At 36.6% G+C, this 21,909-nt stretch overlaps 1 pseudogene; it reads left to right on the top strand.

Moving 5' to 3' along the window:
• The first annotated feature begins 384 nt into the window (after nt 1–384).
• LOC128068114 (uncharacterized) lies at nt 385–509 on the top strand (annotated as a pseudogene).
• Nucleotides 510–21,909: the final 21,400 nt, after the last annotated feature.

Raw genomic sequence — 21,909 nt, 5'->3', positions numbered from 1 at the left:
TAATATTTCTCCCCGCAATCTTGATTGCAATCTAGATTCCATATGAGTATCAGTTCAGTTCAGTTCAGTTGCTCAGTCGTGTCCGACTCTTTGCAACCCCATGAATGGCAGCACGCCAGGCCTCCCTGTCCATCACCAACTATGTAAATATATTCCAGCTATCAGCTAACTTGGAATGGTCTCTAGGGATTTACAGTTCTCTTAAATCCTACATATATATATATATAAATGTTTTCTAAGCATTTACATCTATACAAATATCTTTATTGTCTTATCAAATTTTCGTGTGTTCCCCACAGTCATATCATCTACAACTAAAAAATATATTTGATTGTTCTTTCCCCAGTTTATATATTCTTTCTATTGCATTATCTAGAACCTTCTATTGCTTCTTGGCCTTTTGGCTAAGATCAAGTGTAGCTGGAGCCTTCTAAACAATTTTATAAATTTTATTGAAGTATAGTTATTTACAAGTTGTTTAATTTCTGCTTAAAGCTAAGTGACTCAATTATCAAAAATACCTTGTTTTTCATTTTCTCTTCCATTGGTTCATCACAGGAAATCAAATATAGTTCCTTATGAACTGCCTCTTGAGAAACCTATATGCAGGTCTGGAAGCAAGAGTTAAAACTGGACATAGGAAAACAGACTGGTTCCAAATAGGAAAAGGAGTATGTCAAGGCTATATATTGTCACCCTGCTTATTTAACTTCTATGCAGAGTCCATCATGAGAAACGCTGGGCTGGAAGAAGCACAAGCTGGAATCAAGATTGTTGGCACAAATATCAATAACCTCAGATATGCAGATGACATCACCCTTATAGCAGAAAGTGAAGAAGAATTTAAAAGCCTCTTGATGAGAGTGAAAGAGGAGAGTGAAAAAGTTAGCTTAAAGCTCAACATTCAGAAAATGAAGATCATGGCATCTGGTCCCATCACTTCATGGGAAATAGATGGGGAAACAGTGGAAACAGTGTCAGACTTTATCTTTTTGGGCTCCAATCACTGCAGATGGTGATGCAGCCATGAAATTAAAAGACGCTTACTCCTTGGAAGAAAAGTTATGACCAACCTTGATAGCATATTGAAAAGCAGAGACATTACTTTTCCAACAAAGGTCCGTCTCATCAAGGCTATGGTTTTTCCTGTGGTCATGTAAGGATGTGAGAGTTGGACTGTAAAGAAAGCTGAGTGCTGAAGAACTGATGCTTTTAAACTGTGGTATTGGAGAAGACTCTTGAGAGTCCCTTGGACTGCAAGGAGATCCAACCAGTCCATTCTGAAGGAGAACAGCCCTGGGATTTCTTTGGAAGGAATGATGCTAAAGCTGAAACTCCAGTATTTTAGCCACCTCATGTGAAGAGTTGACTCATTGGAAAATGCTCTGATACTGGGAGGGATTGGGGGCATGAGGAAAAGGGGAAGACAGAGGATGAGATATTTGAATGGCATCACTGACTCAATGGACATGAATCTGAGTGAACTCCGGGAGATGGTGATGGACAGGGAGGCCTGGTGTGCTGCGATTCATGGAGTCACAAAGAGTCAGAAAAGACTGAGTGACTGAACTGATCTGATACTATACAGTAGGACCTTGTTTTTTATCCATCATATATATAATAGCTTGCATCAATTCCCTCCCTCACCCCACTTGGCAACCATAAGTCTTTTCTCTATATCTGTGAGTGTGTTTTATGTTCATTTGTGCTGTATTTTATGTTGCACATGGAAGTGCTCTCATATGGTACTTGTCTTTTTTAAAAATAACTTACTTCACTTAGTCCAAGTAAGACAGTAGGTGTTGCAAGAAGGCATCAGAGGGCAGACACACTGAAACCATAATCACAGAAAACTAGTCAATCTAATCACACTAGGACCACAGCCTTGTCTAACTCAATGAAACTAAGCCATGCCCTGTGGGGCCATCCAAGACAGGCGGAACATGGTGGAGAGTTCTGACAGAATGTGGTCCACTGAAGAAGGGAATGGCAAACCACTTCAGCATTCTTGCCTTGAGAACCCCATGAACAGTATGAAAAGGCAAAATCATAGGATACTGAAAGAGGAACTCCCCAGGTTGGTAGGTGCCCAATACATTACTGGAGATCAGTGGACAAACAAGTCCAGAAGAATGAAAGGATGGAGTCAAAACAAAAACCAATACCCAGTTGTGGATGTGACTGGTGAAAGAAGCAAAGTCTGATGCTGTAAAGAGCAATATTGCATAGGAATCTGGAATGTTAGGTCCATGAACCAAGGCAATTTGGAAGTGGTCAAACAGGAGATGGCAAGAGTGAACATTGACATTCTAGGAATCAGCGAACTAAAATGGACTGGAATGCGTGAATTTAACTCAGATGACAATTATATCTACTACTGTGGGCAGGAATCCCTTAGGAGAAATGGAGTAGCCATCATGGTCAACAGAGTCCGAAATGCAGTACTTGGATGCAATCTCAAAAACGACAGAATGATCTCTGTTCATCTCCAAGGCAAACCATTCAATATCACAGTTATCCAAGACTATGCCCCAATCAGTAATGCAGAAGAAGCTGAAGTTGAACGGATTGGGGGCAGGAGGAGAAGGGGATGACAGAGGATGAGATGGCTGGATAGCATCACAGACTCGATGGACATGAGTTTGAGTGAACTCCGGGAGTTGGTGATGGACAGGGAGGCTTGGCCTGCTGTGATTCTTGGGGTTGCAAAGAGTCAGATACGACTGAGTGGCTGAACTGAACTCACCTAATCTGATAATAATCTCCATCCATGTTGCTGCAAATGGCATTATTTCATTATTTTTAATGGCTCAATAATATTCCATTGTTTATATATACCACATTTCTTTACCTACTCTTCTGTCAATGGAAATTTAGGTTGTTTCCATGCATTGATTATTGAAAATAGTGTTACTGTGTAAACAATTTTATCATCTAAGTCTTCTTTCTACTTCATAGGGGAATGGTCTAGTAAGTCATAATTAAGTGGAACTTGTTTAGAATTTTCTATGAAATGTGTTACATATTTTAATAAACATGTATTTATTCTTTTGAAAGTTATTAGTTAGAGTCTTTTAATTTTAACAATGTTTATTTGGAATCAGTATTAATTTACAAAACTATATGAAGAGGTGCAAAGTTGATCCATTTTGAAATGCTAATTTCCCCCTCACTCTTTACATTGCTCCATGATACTTCCTTTATTTAAGCAAGATATAGTTTGTTCTATGCTTACCTTCTCAACAAAAGGAGGACACAGCAAAATATGGAAATCAACAAAGTCAGTGCTATGCTGTTGAGTTTCAAATGCTCAAGCTTTGAAGTATTCAGGACATAAACAATACATTTGGAAATAAAGTAGATGAAGAGGCAAGCTGTCTCCAGGTCAAATAAAAGTTCTTTGGAAAAAAGGAAATCATAAACTTGGGAGGAAAACACAAAATTGTGTCTCTATATTCTTTCTTGACCCCATCCTTGGGTCAGTTTGTATATGATGAGGTTAAAGGGCAGCAGGACATTCCAAAGCAGAGGAGATCTATGTCTTCCCTGGGAAAGCAACTCTCTGCCTTTTTTGAGGGAAAGCAATTTCACCAGCTATGGGCAGTAATTTAGTGTAGTAGGCAGCCTCTGACATGGCCTCCAGATATCTGAAATATTGAGTATCAGGCCCTGTGCTATCCTATCACCTTAATTGTGGACTGGACCTAGATATCTTCTTCTATTAAATAAAATATAGCGTTCCTGAGACTATGGCTTTTATCTTTCTATTTTTTTCTTTTTGGTGAACTCACTCTAGAGGAAAAAAGTTGCCATGTTATGAATGGTCCTATGGAGGAACCCAGAAGAAAACGAACTGGTCTCTGGTCTACAGTAAGTGAGGACTTGAGTACTGCCAACAGTCATGTGAGATGGTTTAAGATATCTGCAGCCTTAGACATTATCTTGCTTGCAGCCTTGTGAGATGCTCTGAACCAGAGAAAGAGCTAAGCCTGAATTCCTGAACCAGTGGTGATATGATAATATATGTCTGTGGTTTTAATCCACTAAATTTCAATAAGACTTTTTTTCACAAAGCAATAGAAAGTTCATGTAGATATCATTATGTGAAACATTTCTACAGATAGATTTCAAATTGGTTGTCACCTCAATGCAGATATATTAAAATGCTATCTTTTTTATTGGTGACTAGTACAGTCTTTAAAAGCTGTGTAAAGTTCAATTTAGACCCAGAAGGTTATAAGAGTAATAGAAGCAACCAAATATTTCTGTACCTTTGACAGTGGTATGATATTTACTGTCATGCCAGTAAGAAAAAGCTGACACTTTAGAGGTCTTGCAGAAGGTAAAAAGGGATGAGTTACCTGTCAGTTAATTTGATAAAAGACTGAGTACAAAGTGTTAAAATGCATATCTCAAAGGATCCAGTGTGTTCAGTTAGCAAAGACTAGCTAGTACTCCTACCCCACAGACACTTTGGACACATAAAGTTCTCAAATATCCCACCCATCATCTTTAGGAAATTGTTGAGAATTAAGGTGACTCAGTGGAGAAGGAAATGGCAACCCACTCCAGTGTTCTTGCTTGGAGAATTCCAGGGACAGGGGAGCCTAGTGGGCTGCCGCCTCTGGGGTTGCACAGAGTCGGACATGACTGAAGTGACTTACCAGCAGCAAGGTGACTCAGATTAAATTCCTACAGTGAGGGAGAACTCGATCTCAAAATATAATTCAGGATAATTTCAAACAAACAAAGGAATAAACAAGTGTTGGTAGGCAAGTTCCATTTCATATGCATACTAGATTTTTTTTTAGCTGAAATTCAAACTACAGTGATAAAATAATGCTTTGTTTCTCCCATTATTTGGAAATAGAATAAACTATTGATATACTGATAATTTGGTGACTTGAATTATCTTTACTTCTTTCAAATACGGACCATTTTGTCCTTGTCTACCTTTGAATAATTATCTGCCAAAATGTATGGGGAAATTCTAACAACTAAAAGTGACACTAATTATAAAGTAGCCTTAATTAATTTTAACAGAGAAGATGTAAGGCCCTTATTTAAAGTAATTAACCTCCAATTAAAATAATTAAATTTATATTAAAAAAAGAAGAAAAAAGCATTACATCAGCTTAAAAAATATTTTCATAAACATTTTATTAAATTTTAAATTCACATGCTAAAGATCCTTTTTGCCCTTTTCTTTCAAATGTAATTGCTTGTAAGACTATAGTATAATACCAAAATTCAGATTTCCCCAGTTTTTCTTGTGTGTATGTTTATGTATTTAACTCTATAAACTTCTATCACATGTGAGCACAGGTTCATATATCTATTATCACAGAGCCAAAATATAGGACAGCCCCATAATCACAGTTCAGTTCAGTTCAGTCGCTCAGTCGTGTCCGACTCTTTATGACCCCATGAATCACAGCACGCCAGGCCTCCCTTTCCATCACCATCTCCTGGAGTTCACTCAGACTCACGTCCATCGAGTTAGTGATGCCATCCAGCCATCTCATCCTCTGTCATACCCTTCTCCTCCTGCCCCCAATCCATCCCAGATCAGAGTCTTTTCCAATGAGTCAACTCTTCTCATGAGGTGGCCAAAGTCACAAATAGGTGGTAAAGCCCAAGAAGGCTGGAACTCCCAGATCAAGGAGTTGTCAGGTTTGACTTTTTCGAGGCCTCTCTCTTTAGCTCACTCTACCCCCATATGATCTTGTCTTTTAGTCTGTGTGTGCCTGGCATCTCTTTGCATGACCTCATTTCTTCTTACAAGGACACCAGTTAAGATTTGATTAGGGCCTGCCCTAATGACTTTCTGTTAATGTAACACTTCTTTAAGGACTTATCTACAAATACACTTACATTGTGAGGTAATTGGGGTTAGGGCTTCAACATATGAATTTGAGGGGACACAATTCAGCCCATAATAGGGACATTTCAAAAATGTTATATAAATAGAAATATGCGTCAAGTAACCTATTGGGATTGCCTCTTTTTCTTCTGTTCAGCATAATTCCCTGGAGTTTCATTCAAGTTGTTGCATGTATCACTGTTTTGTTTTCTTTTATTGCCAAGAAGTATTTAGTTTCAGTTCAGTTCAGTTCATTTCAGTCGCTCAGTCGTGTCCGACTCTTTGAGACCCCGTGAATCACAGCACGCCAGGCCTCCCTGTCCATCACCAACTCCAGGAGTTCACTCAGACTCACGTCCATCAAGTCCGTGATGCCATCCAGCCATCTCATCCTCTCTCGTCCCCTTTTCCTCCTGCCCTCAATCTCAGCATCAGAGTCTTTTCCAGTGAGTCAACTCATTGCACGAGGTGGCCAAAGTACTGGAGTTTCAGCTTTAGCATCATTCCTTCCAAAGAAATCCCAGGGCTGATCTCCTTCAGAATGGACTGGTTGGATCTCCTTGCAGTCCAAGAGACTCTCAAGAGTCTTATCCAACACCACAGTTCAAACACATCAATTGTTCGGCCCTCAGCCTTTTTCACAGTCCAACTCTCACATCCATATATGACCACAGGAAAAACCATAGCCTTGATTAGACAGACCTTAGTCGGCAAAGTAATATCTCTGCTTTTGAATATGCTATCTAGGTTGGTCATAACTTTCCTTCCAAGGAGTAAGCGTCCTTTAATTTCATGGCTGCAGTCTCCATCTGCAGTGATTTTGGAGCCCAAAATATAAAGTCTGACACTGTTTCCACTGTTCCTCCATCTATTTCCCATGAAGTGATGGGACTGGATGCCATGATCTTCGTTTTCTGAATTTTGAGCTTTAAGCCAACTTTTTCACTCTCCTCTTTTACTTTCATCAAGAGGCTTTTTAGTTCCTCTTCACTTTCTGTCATAAGGGTTAATCAACCATTTATTCTTTGAAGAACATCTGGGCTGTTTATATGCTTTAAGTTATTTTGAGTAAAGTTGCTATGGACATTTGTGTGCAAGTTTTATGTGAACATACATTTTTATTCCTCTGGAATAAATAGCCAAGGGAGCAATTTATGCTTCATATTGTAGCTGCACATATAAGTCCCCTAACTCTTTTCCTGGGTGACTGTACCATTTTTACATTTCCACCAATAATGTATAAGTAATTCAGTTTCTCTGCATTCTTACTAGAGTTTGGTGTTCTCACAATTTTTAAAATTTTGTTATTCTGGTAAGTGTACAGTGACATCCCTGTGGTTGCATTTTCTCGATGGCTAATGATGCTGAAAATCCTTTAACATGCTTCTTTGCCATCTGTATATCCTTCTAAGTAAAAGATATGTTCATGCCTTTCACTCATTTGCTCATTGAAATTTTTTAAACTGATGAGTCTTGAGCATTCTTTATATATTCTAGATACCAATCCTATGTTCCCAAGTATGAAACTTGTCTTTTCATCTTCTTCCCATGGTCTTTCCTAGTGTTGTCAAGGAACTTCCTTTGAGGCATTGGAATTCAATATTAGACTAAAAATTCTAAAATGCTATGTTCTGAAGTATGACAAATTATCAAGATCTATAGAGACTCAGTCAAAACCAATGCAGCAGTTATACCATAGATTTAAGTATTATAGATTACAGAAATAATCTTCCTGTTTTCTGAAGATTTCCAGAGAATATCATAATTTATTCATTTATAATAATAACAGCTAATATTTATAGTGAATTTAGCAAGTTCTAAATACAACTTTACATGCATTTGTTCATATAATCCTTCTAACTGTTTTATATAGCTATTTATTATTCATTTTTTTTCCTTTTAACAGAAATGTAAAATGAGGCTTAGAACGATTGATTGTCCTAAACCTTCATATATTATAACTAGAATATAAAGGGATTTCAGGGAATCAAAAAAGTACAGGATTCTTTTTCAGCTATTGGAACTAAAAGTACTTTTTACTGACCTGGTGAAAACTTAGTGTCTGTTAATTGGAATTTTAAGAGTCAGTGGGATATTTAACAGATGCTGGATATTTGTTTGTATACCTGTAAGCATATGAATTTCCTTTATAATGTATATAAACTGTAGTTTGGTTTCATTATACAACCGACATATATTTTCAGAGTGACTATTTCTGTGTACATTCTTTCTCTATTTTACTGGACACACAGAATCACCAGATTGGTTCTTAAATAGTCCTTAGTAACAGACCCCTTTAAAATATTCATAAAACTATGGATGCCCTCAGTTATACTTCACATGCAAATATAATCACAGTCTTACATATGCTGATACAATTTCAAATGGTCTGCTGGTCCCCTACTACTCCCTGTAGGTTAAATAAGTCTATTTTCTTTCCTAGTTTCTAGTCTGGTTTTGTCAGGTTAAAATTGAAGTCACCAAACTTGTACATTCCCCAATAAACTCCCTGATGTGGGTAAAGATATGAAAATTCTAAATTCCTCATTTGGTTATCTTAACTTATGTTGTACAATGACCTTTGCAGTCAAGCGTTGGAGTAAATGTTTCATAAATGAAACTTATTTTATAGACTTTGGTAAATGCAGTCTACAGTATTGACTTGAATGATAAATTATGGTATTTTTGACCAAACCCTGTCAATGTTGTCTTCAAGCTAAAGGGATTTTTTTTCACCAAAATGTTTTTAAACAGGAGTTTCATGGCTCCAATGTGTGGAGGACACTGAGATCAAGACAGACAAATCCATATGCCAACAGAACAGAGAGATGGCTCATGGACAAAGAATTAAGTTTCATGCAAGCATTCTTGAGATCAATATGGAAGCAGGCTACCAATATTTTGAAATATCTATTGAAAGGAAAAACATTATTTCTTGGAAATCAATTTTAAAAGGCTCTGTATTAAAACTCTTATATTTGTCCTCTGAATTATGACAAATGTTCAATGTCTGCATGTACCCAGCTATATTCTGCAATGCAACAGCCAGAGTCTGCCTCTAATTAGAACCTTGAAAAAAGAATCTTATGTCTAAGATAAGATGGTATTGAATACAGCAATGAGAAAATACAGTCCATGGGAGACAGATAACCAACCCAGTTCAGATCAGAACTATTTTCTCAGTCATATAGGTTAAAGCTGATCATGAAATTGTTGGTGAGGAGGAACTGAAGAGTGATGCCAGAATTTACTACATCTCCTTGATGAGTCAGTATAAAAAAAGGTCATGTTTTAAATAATATATTATCACCATGCTCTCCATAAGTTATTTTCACATATTCTCAAATGCACATTAAGGAACTATTTCAAGTACTATCATACATAGATGACAGGATCATGACACCATGCAGTCTAGTGTCCAAATATGGCAAAATTGATAAGCAGTGCTCTGTGGAATCATCTCTCAGCAAAATTTGATTCTCCCTGCTTCACTATACTTTAAAGCCTGCCAGTGCTGTTTGTTCCGTGTTATATATGATGGATGTTTCCCTTTGTTCATCCTGAACTTATGTCATACCACACTGCTAGATATTAAGACACACAAAAGCATTTTCAATTTTTCTATGAGTGTATATTTTGGATAAACACCCAAATGAAGACATATATAATTATAATGTATTTTTTCAGTTCTTGACTTACAGAAATGTGCACTAGTTTTCTCCTGCCAATGAAAATTGTGCTATTATTTACTATAATTTTGATAACCAGACTTCAAACATTTTTGTAATTAGAATCTTGCATTGAGTATAACAACAACAACAACAACAAAACATCAACATTTAACAATGACCAAAGCAAAATTTAAAAATATTCCACAGAATGAATGTCTTTAGATGTCTCTAAAGAATCAATACATAAGTGTTTTTACTTTCTAAGAGAAATAATCTTATTAATATGTCAAGTCAAAGTGATTTTAGTGGTCTTATATTTAAAATAATTTCCCTTAGACTTATTGTTATGTTTCAAATAATTACTCTTCTTCTCAAAAAACAAATTACTGAATTTGCATCATTTCACATTACTACTAGATTCACGTTTTTAGTAGCTACATGACTTCACATCTTCATATCAAATAGGTCTCTAAAGTGGAAAATCCAATCAAATTTCAGTGAATAATCAAGTTCTCTTACTGTTGTGATTTCAGCACACTCCAAACTCACTTTAATATACAGGAGAAAAACCTCACGTTTTCTATGAATACACTGGTAGTTAACTATACAAGTGGTGGTTAAAACAGGTGTCATTTTGTAGGCCTCTTAAAAATTCAAGGTATAATTATTTCCACGTTAAGGTTCTTACTGCTGAAGATAGTATAATAATGTCAGTTAGCAAATGTCATTTTTCCTAATAGCAGACTTAGATTCTTTTGAGTTGTATTATTTTAAATTTAAAATAAAATATGTATCCTTTTATACAATGCTTGATCATATGTGCTCTAGGTTACATACTTTGCAACAAAATGGATTAAATAGTCTATCTAAAAATTTCTGAAATTGAGAAGCTGCTGCTTCTATAGTTATATAAATGGGTTCTATGCACACTGAAAGTATTTAACATAAATAAGAATTTTAACAACAGCCTAGCAATAATGAGAATGATGATCATTACAATAAAAACAAAACATATAATACTTTTTACACATCCGGCAGTATTCTAAGCACTTGTTTTTCAGTGTCTCAGTCATGTCCTACTCTTTGTGACCCCATGGATTGCAGCATGCCAGGCTTCCGTGTTCTTCACTATCTCCTGGACTTTTCTCAAATTTATGCCCATTGAGTTGGTGATGCCTTCCAGCCATCTCATCTTCTGTCTTTCCCTTCTCCTCCTACCCTCAATGCACTAATGCAATTCATTAATAATTTAATTCTCATAAAAATTCTGAAACATAATTAATTATAGTATTAAGATTATTATTTTACATATGAAAAACCTGAAGAAGAGAGTAAAAATAATTTGCCTCAAGAAGACAGTTCATGAGAAGCAGAATGAGAAATTAAATCTGGGCAATCAGTCCCTATTTTCAAATATGATGTATTTTTACAGATACTTTTATCCAATGCATGTTAATTTCATATTAATCTGATAATACACTTCAAAAACAAATAAGCAAACTCATAGAAAAAAGATCAGATTTGTCGTCATCAGAAGTGGGAGGTGGTAAGGAGGCAGGGGCTGGGGTGGAGGATTGGATTAAAAGTGATCAAAAGGTACAAGCTTACAGTTGCAAGATAAATTAGTATTAGGGATATAAGTGATAACATGATTCATATAATTAACACTGCTACAAATTATATATGAAAGTTGTTAAGAGTAGATCCTGAGTTCTCATCACAGGAAAAAAAATAAGTTTTTTTTTTTTTCTCTTTTTTTCCTATCCATATGAGATGATGGATGTTCAACAAAGTTTTGAAATATGTAAGTCATATTATCATAGTACACGTTAAACTTATATAGTGCTGCATGTCAATTAGATCTCAATGAAACTTGAAGGGAAAACAGAAGGAAAAGGAAGCGTCATATAACTAGGGGTTTTCCATTCAGTTAATCAACTGTTGTAACAACTGGGCAGCATGATAAGGACATTATACAATATATTTCAGATCAAAACCAAGCAATGATAACATTAACATCATTTGGGGCTATGTTGGTAAGCAATGGAAAACTGAAATAAAAACAAACCCCTTGGAGAGCTTCTTAACACAACTAAATGAAATGAAATATTAGATTTATATATTTTATCTTATTGTCCATAAGATATTTTCTTAAAAGTAGTATTAAACCAATATTTTCCTGTGAATTCAGTAGGCTTTAATTTACCACACCAGAGAACAAAAGTTTTTGCTGAGGAATCTTTAATTCTGGGTCCAAGTTTAGAGCAAAAACATCTCTTTTTTTTTTTTGGACAGTAAGTACTAAAAGTATGTGCAGTAGGCATCTGTGGATTTCCTGTAGTGAACATCTGTTTCTCCTTTCTTCTATCTTAGCAACTCCAGTATCAACTCTTCCCTAACGCACACACACACACACGAAAACACATGCACACACATACACTTCTTTAGAAGAACTGCTTCTCCTCTTTACGTTCCATAACATTCTGGTAGCTCTTCTACTCATAGTGTTATAGGAATTGGCCATCGTGAATGGTTGCAGTGATTGATCTTATGATACAAACTAGCCTGATCAGATACCCATTCTCAGGTTTATGTATCCTAAATTGGGAAAAGAAGAGTTTCTTTACTCTGAGATTGCTAAATTGTAATAATAAAAACTTGAAGTTTACTGTGGCCATTTTATCCCCTCCTCCCTATGTGGAAACAGAATATTATTTGTTTCCCTTAATTCCAGTGGTTCTGAATTACATGAATTAATAAATCCCCAGTTTGTCTCAATTGCACTTTTTCACCTTTTAAATAATAAGGAGAAAAAAGATAAGGAGGAGATCTTAATTCCAGTTACAGATGCTTGTAACTTCCTTGGACAATAGTGATATTTTAATGACTTTTCACAATAGCTTCCTGCCTAACGTCCAGTAGGCCATAACAATAATAACACTTGGGAAATATATTAGATTCAAATTTAAAACTGCAACAAAAATGAACTCCATGAATTAACTCTTGATGTAACAAAATAGTAGAATTAATTACCAGTCTATCTATCCACCCAAGTGTGCATATTTATTCCCACAAAGCCAATACTCTATAAATCCTGGAGAATCTCTGACAATTTCTACCACCCTCTCGACAATGGGTATGAAGTGGAATGGAATGTTTACTGATATATTTTTACCTCTGTTTGCAATATTACTCAAGGAATGCATGTTTAAGTAGAATACCTCACTATTTACTCAAAATTATAAGATTGGAAAAGGCACAAGGAATCTTGGACTCAATCTGTCTGGAACACTTGAATATAATATCCAGATTTAATCAGGCATGTCTTCCAAAAATCACAAGAGAAGAACTTAAAGGTCTGTACTACTCATTTCTCATTCCAGGACTTCTCAACCTGGGGAGAGCACACACAGGCATGTACATTGGATAAACTTCCTTAATTCTGATATTCATCCCTGCTTAAAAACATCTGCTCTACATAAATTAGTTTTACCTGTCAGTGTGCCTTAGCAAACAGACTGTGCTCTAAGACTAGGGGCTCTGCAATTAACTCTAGAGAATATGGGTCTGGTGCAATGGAGGAACTCAGTAAGTTTTTATATCATAAACAAATCATAAATTAACCTGATCTGAGTTTTTTGTTGTTGTTCTTTATTAACTTGAGAAACAGGAAAAAAAAAAAAATCTGAATTCCTTGTGCCATGAATTATTTCTTCTGTAAAATGCAACACTGTAATTAAGATAATGCATCTTCTTTGCAATCACTTGTTTTATAAAGAGAACATGCTAAAATCGAAGAATAGATATGTACTGTTCAACAAGCTTGTAATATTCACTATTTGCCTACAATTAGTGATACACTGTTCAGGAAGCTGATAGAGCATGGTTCAGGGCCAGACAAGGAGAAAAGGCCCAGCTTTTAGTAAACATGCAATCTTGAATTTGCCATCATTAGTAATGCCCTATATAAGCAGATAAGGCCTCATCTAAATATATCCTATAAAACAAAGCATAAAAGTAATATTTCTTAACCATAGCTTCAGTGCTTAAAGGCAGAGATGATGATATAATTAGTCCAAAAAATAATATCAAGCATGTCCAAAGATATTTAACACCTTTCATGTGGAATAGGTAAAGTATAGCTATTACTCTGAAGAAGTACAGGTTTTTTCTAAGCTATAACTATGCATGTGTGCATGCCAAGTCGCGTTGGTTGTGTTCGACTCTGTGACCCATGGACTGTAGCTCACTAGGCTGCTCTGTCCATGGGATTCTTCAGGCAAGAATACTGGAGTGGGTTGCCATTTCCTCCTCCAGGGGATCTTTCTCACCCAGGGATCGAACCTGCATCTCCTGTGGCTCTTGCATTACAGATAAATTCTTTATCACTGAGCCACTGAGGAAGCCCTAAATATAACTATACTGGAATTAATTTGTTTCATTTGTAGAAAAATAACATTTTTCTAATTACACAGACTCCACCCCCACCTAATGCATGTAGAAAATAATTTATAACTTGAACAGAAAAGCAACATAATGCACAGCTGGGTGTTTAAATTTCCAGCACCCATTTCCCCTTAATCATCCTTATTTCCTTCAGGGAAGTACCATCCTCCAGCTCCCTATCTATCTTTGACTTAGCAATATCACTTTGTAAATCCAAGGATGAACAATTGACTGTGAGGCTGGCAAACTAGAATTTTCTCTATTCCTGACCATAGCTGTTGGTAAATAAGCATGTGACCCAAATTGTCTCAATAAGAATCAGCCTTCCACCTTTCGCTAGTACTACTAGCAAAGAGAGGTTCACTAGTATAATGTAAGCCTAGAGTTGCTTGTGACTTATTTGTCACCACAGTAAATGAGACTACTTGAGAAAAAAGAAGATCATACAGAAAAGAGCAGGCAACTAAGAGAGAAAGAAGAAGTTGTGGGGGGAAATGGAGAGAATACATGCTGACGACTTTTTGAGGCTCTGGATCCAAAGGTGGTGATCTCAATTATGTGATTAGTTAAATTACTTCGTTGCTTTAAGTGAAGTTGAGTCAAGATTTTGTGACTTGAAATGATACAAATTTTACTTAAAACAGATGGGCCTGGTGCTTTAAGATTAAAATCAAGACAGCATGAAGAGGTTTTAGGGGTTAGACTGGGTCTAGGAGGTGCTCAAAATGTCTGTCTCTACCTCTTTGTATATTGAGATCATGGAAATATTCACAAACCCTTAAAAAAGGAAAAGGTGCATGTATATGTACTGACACAGTATCTGAATTTCCCTTATAGAAAGAGAAATATTCCACTAAATCAGAGATTTCAAATCAATACATCGTGGGGAATGTGGCAGAGAGACCTGAGGGTTTATACTTGGTTTGCCAGAGGCTCCAAGTAAGATGATTTATCATTCAAATGGAGATACTTGATAGTTTAAGAACCCACTAATAATAAGGACAGCCATGGTCAGGACTATCCCAGGGAAATCAAGACATATTTATTTTACACAAAAGGAGTGAAAACAATAATTTATTTTTAGCTCAAGGGACCCAAGTTTAAAGCTTTCCTCTGTCATTAATGGATTAATCATTGCAAATAACTGTTTCAAAACTCATGTGTTATAATGAATGTATATATAGTTAAACTTTATTGAAGTTCAATTTTAATAGAAGAACTAGAAAGGTATTGTAAGAGCTGTAGTGAGACAAAAAAGAAAAAGATCAAAGGGTGAAAGTGGTCAAGAGCATACCTAGCACTGAATTTTTATTTAATGGCAGGGGTGGTGAGTCAGCTGACTTTTTGAAGGCTGAGGGCACCACCTGGAGGTAACAAGAATGCATTAGCACAAATTGGCATAGATTCTATGAATCTGTAATAAGAGCAATTTTGTAAGCATTTCCATCAAGATAATTGATCATTGAGACTCTGGCCGTCTGCCTAGCACATTATCCAGAGTAAACTCTGGCCCCACTGATCTGTTTAAAATATTATATTACCTTCCAAAAATTCCTTGCAAGTAAACTGTGAGTGTTTCTTGAGTCTGCTTTACACATTAGAAAAAGTTTGGTGTAGATTGTGAGTCAGGAATCTTAGACACTGGTCTCAGGTCAATAGGCATGGAGCTGTTCTTAAATGTTTCCTTAAAATAAGGGATTAGGAATATAATCAATCTGATTTTGGTGTTGACCATCTGGTGATGTCCACGTGTAGAGTCTTCTCTTGTGTTGTTGGAAGAGGGTGTTTGCTATGATCAGTGCGTTCTCTTGGCAGATTGATTGTATTCTTTGTAGCCAAAAATGGAGAAGCTCTGTACAGTCAGTAAAACTAAGACTGGGAGATGACTGTGGCTCAGATCATGAACTCCTTATTGAAAAATTTAGACTGAAATTGAAGAAAGTTGAGAAACCACTAGACCATTCATGTATGACCTAAATCAAATCCCTTATGATTATAGAGTGGAAGTGAGAAATAGATTTAAGGGACTAGATTTGACAGACAGAGTGGCTGATGAACTATGGACAGAGGTTCACGACATTGTCCTGAGACAGGAATCAAGACCATGCCCAAGAAAAGAAATTCAAAAAAGCAAAATGGCTATCTGAGGAGGCCTTACAAATAGTTGTGAAAAGAAGGCAAGCAAAAAGCAAAAGAGAAAAGGAAAGATACCTATTTGAATGCAGAGTTCCAAAGAATAGCAAGGAGAGATAAGAAAGCATTCCTCAGTGATCAGCGGAAAGAAATAGAGAAAAACAATAGAATGGGAAAGACTAGAGATCTCTTCAAGAAAATTAGAGATACCAAGGGAACATTTCATGCAAAGATGGGCTCGATAAAGGACAGAAATGGCATGGTCCTAACAGAAGCAGAAGATATTAAGAAGAGGTGGCAAGAATACACAGAAGAACTGTACAAAAAAGATCTTCACAACAAAGATAATCATGATGGTGTGATCACTCACCTAAAGCCACACTTCCTGGAATGTAAAATCAAGTGGGCCTTAGGAAGCATCACTACCAACAAAGCTAGCGGAGGTGATTCCAGTTGAGCTATTTCAAATCCTGAAAGATGATGCTGTGAAAGTGCTGCACTCCATATGCCAGCAAATTTGGAAAACTCAGCAGTGGCCATAGGACTGGAAAAAGTCTGTTTCCATTCCAATCCCAAAGAAAGGCAATGCCAGAGAATGTTCAAACTACCGCACAATGGCTCTCATCTCACATGCTAGTGAAGTAATGCTCAAAATTCTCCAAGCCAGGCTTCAGCAAAACGTGAACCGTGAAGTTCCAGATGTTAAAGCTGGCTTTAGAAAAGGCAGAGGAACCAGAGATCAAACTGCCAACATCTGCTGGATTATCAAAAAAGCAAGAGAGTTCCAGAAAAACATCTATTTCTGCTTTATTGACTATGCCAAAGCCTTTGACTGTGTGGATCACAATAAACTGTGGAAAATTCTGAGAGAGATGGGAATACCAGACCACCTGACCTGCCTCTTGAGAAACCTATATGCAGGTCAGGAAGCAACAGTCAGAACTGGACATGGAACAACAGACTGGATCCAAATAGGAAAAGGAGTACATCAAGGCTGTATATTGTCAACCTGCTTATTTAACTTCTATGCAGTGTACATCATAAGAAACACAGGCCTGGAGGAAGCACAAGCTGGAATCAAGATTGCTGGGAAAAAATATCAATAACCTCATATATGTAGATGACACCACCCTTATGGCATAAAGTGAAGAACTAAAGAGCCTCTTGATGAAAGTGAAAGAGGAGAGTGAAAAAGTTGGCTTAAAGCTCAACATTCAGAAAACTAAGATCATGGCATCCAGTCCCATCACTTCATGGCAAATAGATGGGGAAGCAATGGAAAAAGTGGCTGACTTTACTTTTCTGGGCTCCAAAATCACTGCAGATGGTGATTGCAGTCATAAAATTAAAAGACATTTACTCCTTGAAAGGAAAGTTATGACCAACCTAAACAGGATACTCAAAAGCAGAGACATTACTTTGTCAACAAAGGTCCATCTAGTCAAGGCTATGGTTTTTCTAGTGGTCATGTGTGGATATGAGAGTTGGACTATAAAGAAAGCTGAGTGCAGAAGAATTGATGCTTTTGATCAATGATGGTGTTGGAGAAGACTCTTGAGAGTCCCTGGGACAGCAAAGAGATTAAAGCAGTCAATCCTGAAAGAGACCAGTCCTGGGTGTTCATTGGTAGGACTGATTTTGAAGCTGCAACTCCAATACTTTGGCCACCTGACGTGAAGAGCTGACTCATTTGGAAGACCCTGATGCTGGGAAAGATTGAGGGCAGGAGAAGAAGGGGACGACAGATGAGATGTTTGGATGGCATCACCGACTCAATGGACATAGACTTGGGTGGACTCTGGACGTTGGTGATAGACAGGGAGGCCTGACGTGGTGTGGTTCATGGGATCACAAAAAGTCGGACATTACTGAGCGACTAAACTGAACTAGAGGGATCAGGATGGTGTAACAGAGCTGATAAGACTATGAACGGAACTCAAATATGAATTCATAGTGTAAATCCATCATATACCTATGGAAAATTATTTACCTCACTTAATCTTTGTTTTCTAATCTACAAAATGAGGACAAACTTTAGAAAGGCCTCATAAAGTTATTGAGGGAATAATATTATATGATGTGCTTCACATATTTGACATAGATGCTTTGCTAAGGGATCGGTAAATTTTTTTGATACTCATGAATTTTTCAAATCAAAACATCATAATACTAAACCTAGTTGTCAAATAAATTAAATAAATCTCAAGAAGTAGGCTTAATCATTTACAGAAAAATTGTATTTTCCAAAATATTACTCTTCCAGTACATGAATGCATGCATGCTAAGTTGCTTTAGTTGTGTCCAACTCTTGGCGACCGAATGGGCTGTAGCTGCTCTGTCCACAGGATTCTCCATGCAAGAATACTGAAGTCACTTGCCATGGCCTCCTCTAGGGGATCTTCCAGATCCAGGGATCAAACCTGCACTTTTTAAGTCTCCTGCATTGGCAGGTGGGTTCCTTACCACTAGAGCTACCTAGGAAACTCAGTATCAGTACATATCCCATGTTAAATATTCTTGAAATATGATAGTAACTTTTTTCAGATTGAGAACTAGAGGTCTAAGTTTTCTCCCCTCAGGTAAACTTTATAACTGTATTGACCAATACAGTACAGCAGAACCAATGCTACCTGACTCCCAAGACTAATTCTAAGCAGTCATCGTAGTTCTGTGTGGTTCTCTCTCAGAGAACAAACACCACTGGATCCCTGGGCCTCTGGCTTCCTGAAGTTTCTGTGCTGAAGATATCACACGGGGAGACCACATAAAGATTGGATTGTCCAAAAAGCCCCAGTCTTTTCCAGTCTCTAACTATTTGGGTCATCCCAACATCAACTGTCAGACATGTGGTGAGTGAACATTCAGAAGACTTTACCCTCTGCTTTTGAGCCACTATGCAGAGTCAAGGCAAGCTGTCCATTTCAAGTACTACCCAAATCAGAGATTCATGTGCAAATTAAATAATTAGTGTTTTAGATTACTAACACTGGGAGTGATTTGACACATAGCCATAGTAATTGGAATAATTTCTCGTTTAAAAATGTTTACTTATGTGGCCATTGATTTTCCAAAAATAAGTTTGACCTCCTCAATTTAGAGCTCTAATTCAAACGTTTAATCAAAGATCCCAAACATATTTTTTTCAAATGCTGCTGTTTTAATTTGCTGATACATATGAAATTTTCTTGATATGGTAAAACTTGAATTCATCCAGAACTATCATTTCTAATATATAAATATATTATTTCAGTTATTTATAATATCTATTATTGATATTGAAAGTTATTTGAAATTCAATGCAAATATAATATCTTATAATCCTGGATTAAAGAGTAAAAATCAAAACAAATTAATTCAGATACTTGGAACTTTCATTCTATGGTTCTTACCCATCGGCTTCAGCAATTCAAAGTTGATTGTGTTAAGTGTCAAGTGCAAAGTCTTAGAACCATTTTGTGTATGACTCTTCTCTGAATATTACTGTATTTCAAAAGGGAAAGCTGAAAATATACATTGATAAAGAATATATATTTTTCCTTTCTTTTAAATTATTTTATTGAGCAAATCAAGAGATCACAAATTAAACATTTAAAGAACTGAAATTTAAAGTTGGAAGGGAAATGCTAATGTCTTGAAACAATTTTTTAAAAAGTCAAAGTAGAATTTGTCTCTTGGAAAAGTAGAGGAAGGACTAATCAAATTTGCTCTCAGTTCAGTTCAGTTCAGTTGCTCAGTCGTGTCCGTCTCTTTGCGACCCCATGAATTGCAGCACACCAGGCCTTCCTGTCCATCACCAACTCCCGGAGTTCACCCAAACTCATGTCCATCGAGTCGGTGGTGCCATCCAGCCATCTCATCCTCTGTTGTCCCTTTCTCCTCCTGCCCCCAATGCCTCCCAGCATCAGAGTCTTTCCCAATGAGTCAACTCTTCGCATGAGGTGGCCAAAGTACTGGAGTTTTAGCTTTAGCATCATTCCTTCCAAAGAAATCCCAGGGCTGATCTCCTTCAGAATGGACTGGTTGGATCTCCTTGCAGTCCAAGGGACTCTCAAGAGTCTTCTCCAACACCACAGTTCAAAGGCATCAATTCTTTGACATTTAAAAATAACTTCCAAATAAGTCATATTTTAAAGAGATAGAGACTCATTTGTAAATATTGCAATCTAAGTAAATCATGAAGGCTTTTTCAGCTCTGCTACCCTCAGTTTAATTCTTATTTTTTTCCTTTTATATTTACAAATTTCTAAATATATAATGCAGATTTTTGAAAATAGTTTTCACTGTATCCTTTGGCTTGTGCATTATTGGATCAAACCCAGATCTCACATCAATTCAGGAAAATGAAAATATGGTGGTCAGAGTAGAAAAACCAAAATGATTAATAAAATTGTGGAAGCATTCTCTAAGGAGAGGCCATGGAGAGTTAGGGCTTTGAACAAAAAGAAAACATTCTGAGAAGTAGTTTCACTCCAAGACTTGAAGTCATCAAATATAAGTTAAATCCTGTCAGTTTTGTGGCTCTGTGAGGACTTTAAAGTAAGAACGTTGATATTTAAACTTATTGTTGATGGTGGTGGTATTAGAAAGTGCACATTTTAGGGATTAGGAGCCAGACTCTGAGTCAATTCTGAGACTTATTGAAGATCCAATATAACAAGTTATTTGATTTTATTCTGTTCTGTGATCCATTTCAATTCAAGGGGGGTGTATTAAAAAATCTTTTTCTATGATAAATGTTGGTGTGGTAGGAGAGATCCGAATCTCCTAATACTTATTGGATGTGTAGTTTGGTGGGGAAGGAAGTCTATAACTTGATTATGTTCCCAGGAGATTTGTTATTATCTCAAGTTTAAGAACCATCCATGATCTTTTTCAGAGCAATCATTGGACATGTCAAATCTATCAGGTAATTTTAGGCTACAGAAATAGAGAGTATTTACATTTTCAGCTAAATTGTGCCATTAAATTCATTGATGTGTATAGAGCAAGTCATAAAGAAAAATCAGATACTGAAGCTTACTGATAACTTCGTGACTTATGTAAATGAAAGGCAATATTGCAATCCAACCTTGGTGTTACAGCAATGGAATGTTTCAGTCTAAACATTTGTACACTCTAATTGTAAAGATAATGGCTATTGTAGGCATGGATGAGAATAATTTGAAACAGACAAATAATTGGCACCCTGTAATAATCTTGGGCTTCCCTGGTGGCTCAGACGGTAAAGCGTCTGTCTACAATGCAGGAGACCTGGATTCAATCCCTGGGTCGGGAAGATCCCCTGGAGAAGGAAATGACAATCCACTCCAGTACTATTGCCTGGAAAATCCCATGGACAGAGGAGCTTGGTAGGCTACAGTCCATGGGGTCGCAAAGAGTCAGACACGACTGAGTGACTTTACTCATGACTAATAATCTCACTAGATGTTTAGTAAAATTTTAATCAAAAAGTTCACAATCTGTGTTCTCCAGAATTTGTTGAGTCACTATGGCTGGCTCTGTTTTCATTCCGAAAGGCCGATCCTTGTGTGCCTATTGAGATACACATTCTCTTTGAAAGCCTTTCTGATTCTTTGGATAAGGTCCTAATTTCTGGTATGTCTCTAATCTGCTACCGAGTAATCCGTCTTAAAGATAAGAAATGCTGTGCAATTATTGTTAAGCCACTGTCTGATATAAAACTCAAATTTTCCAATTTTCTTACTTATAAAAAATGTATGTTGCAGTATTTCAATATATTTTTTAAGATATCTGATGTTGTCAATGGCAAAGTAGACTATACAAATTTCTTACAAA

This window comes from Budorcas taxicolor, chromosome 23, assembly GCF_023091745.1.
Source record: "Budorcas taxicolor isolate Tak-1 chromosome 23, Takin1.1, whole genome shotgun sequence".
NCBI classification, from domain to species: Eukaryota; Metazoa; Chordata; class Mammalia; order Artiodactyla; family Bovidae; genus Budorcas; species Budorcas taxicolor.
The sequence above is the reverse complement of the archived record's forward strand: the minus strand, read 5'-3'. Positions and strand labels throughout refer to the sequence as shown.